Here is a 2470-nt window from a genome sequence, read left to right on the forward strand (position 1 = left end):
AAAGTACCTAAAATAACCTTAACTGGAAAGCAATACTATCCGTAGGGATTAACTAGTGAGGACTTATAGTAAATGTGGTCTGGGACGAAAATAAGTGATGGCTTACCTTTGATGTTCCTTCGTTTCCTTCAAATCTAGATGTAATGTGATTAGGTTACTATAGGTTACTAACACACCCTCCACCCTTCCTCCACCTCGGTGCTATTTCTTATCGTCAATAAACGTGGTTGTATACTTGTACATTTCATCTTATCCACTGTTGACAGTGGCGGGCACTGTCAAATTCTAAGTACCTAAGATAACCTTAACTGGAAACAATACTAGGCGCAGGGATTGACTAGTGCGGACTTATAGTAAATGCCGTCTGAGACGAAAAATAATGATAGCTTGTTTTTCAAAGTCCGCCGTGACTGAACATGGTAAAATTCGTTTGAACTTGCTCAGCGGCGCAAATTGACAGATAAGTACGTTGTTTAATGTTAGTTCACCGTTGTAATTCGACAAAGGAGGGTGCTGCCAAAGAGAACATTTTCAAAAAGTACCTTATATAACCTATGCTTACTTTTTTTTCTGTACAAGTATATATATTTCACAATTATCATTCCATGGTAAGTTAGTGTGGCAGTACCGCTTTACATGGTTAACTTAGTTTAGCGTACTAAATCGATGTTTAAAGTAGGACGTTGCTTCAGAGTTTATTGTTGTAAATTGACCAGATGGAAAACTTAAGACATTTAAAGCTAGCGATTGTTGACTACGTTAGCAAGGTTCTAGGAGAAAAACTAAAGTATTCTTCTACTAAAGCCGTTAGTATTTTAAAGAAGGCACAGGACCGACCAACAGACAGTACTAGTCTAAATTTAAAAGTAAGCTAAAGCCTATCTCCCTAAATTCTATTAATGCCTAATGTACAAGACAAATCTTTACCCAACATACCTTTAACGGTTAAACAGTAATATCAATAGGTGACCAAGCTGTTAACAAAGAAATAAGAGGAACCCACCTCAAAAATAAGTATTCCAAAAACCTAAAGCAGCGCCTAACAGTGTGCTACGTGATGACTTATGGAGAAACTACTGAAACAGTTGTTGGCCTTCGGCTTTTCTGTTACGCTGCGTTTTGCAATACAATAGTGCCATTGTGGTGCCGCGTCACGCCCAGTCGCCTGGAATAAATCGTTATTTAACGGCCATTTTGGTGACCTACATCAATCTGCTTTTAAAAAGGTCAGTTTTTATATGCATTACACATCAACAAGAATATGTAGAAGGATGAAGATATAGAGTTGACAACTAGACAGGTATAATGTTGAGCCTAGATTTGACACGTCCTTGAAACGTTAGCAGTTACTTGAATTCTGTTCTCCGTACGTATATCTTTAAAACAAGGAACAAACACTGTATGGTATTGTGGCAATACCGTCTTATCTACCCTGAAAAATCTACCCCTCAGACAACAAAAGAGGCTGTGCCACTTTGCAAAACGCTGGGAGCGAGACGCCAATTATTCAGGCCAGGTGTTTGACAGCCATGCCGCGTTTTCAACAGGTCTTCAAAGACATTGTAATACAATATACATCTGGAAAGTACAGCCAACTGTTCGTACCACATAACTGTTTATGTCAGAGATAAAGAGTGTTTTAATCTACATCTTTACGTGCATATTTCGCTCGTTACAACATCAGGTGGGGCGGGCTAAAATTTGATAATGTAGGCTAGCCTGCAGAAGTGTCATAATTACAGTGCATCGATCACCATTACTCAGGCGACAGAACAAAGAGGAGACATTCCGTGTGACTTAAGCTTTAATCTCCAGAAAGGTTAATAACTGAGTCACACGAAATGATTGAAGGGATCCATTGTTTGATACATTCGTCGCTTCAACTGGCTTTTTAAAGCCACTTTTAGCCTTAAGGGTGTCGTGCTGCACATTGTGAAAGATGGAGAGAGCAAACAACCGAAGTTCTCAACGTTCACACAACTTAAAATAGGAAATACAGTTTGCTAAATATTTAGTAACACTAATAGGCCCTTTTGCTACCCCATTGAATAAGTAATGCAAACGTTTGATGTTTTAAGCATGGATACAATAATGCAGTTATGCAAATATAGACGCTATATAGTGGAAATATGTAAAGATTAAATAATTATTTTTACAAAAATTACCTTGCCTTTGTACCTAACTATCATGTAACATGGCATAAAGCGTTAATGAAAGCTATAGAAAACAACGAAGTAGTTTACACAGCAAATATTGAGATCCATCTATATGCATAGATTGAGTAAGACAAACAAACCTACCTTTACTTTATTTGAACAACTTCTTCATTAAAGCAACAAAACAAATGTACCAATTGAAAGAGACAAAGAAATGTTTTATAAAAGTACCAACGTAACGCTTAGACATATAGAGGTGTAGAAGTACCATATTATATCTAACAGAATAAACATAATAGAGGAATGGACAACAT

The 2470-nt window shown here is 37.2% G+C and overlaps 1 protein-coding gene across 1 annotated transcript in view; it reads right to left on the reverse strand.

Annotated features, from left to right (window-relative positions):
- Positions 1–1678, reverse strand: part of LOC118430745 (carbohydrate sulfotransferase 11-like) — a 246314-nt gene extending 244636 nt beyond the window's left edge. Inside the window, exon 1 of the mRNA XM_035841761.1 lies at positions 1004–1678. The gene's annotated coding sequence lies outside the window, so the exon portion shown is untranslated. The remainder of the gene's footprint in view (positions 1–1003) is intronic.
- Between the last annotated feature and the right edge of the window lie 792 nt (positions 1679–2470).

This window comes from Branchiostoma floridae, chromosome 1, assembly GCF_000003815.2.
Source record: "Branchiostoma floridae strain S238N-H82 chromosome 1, Bfl_VNyyK, whole genome shotgun sequence".
Lineage (NCBI taxonomy): Eukaryota > Metazoa > Chordata > Leptocardii > Amphioxiformes > Branchiostomatidae > Branchiostoma > Branchiostoma floridae.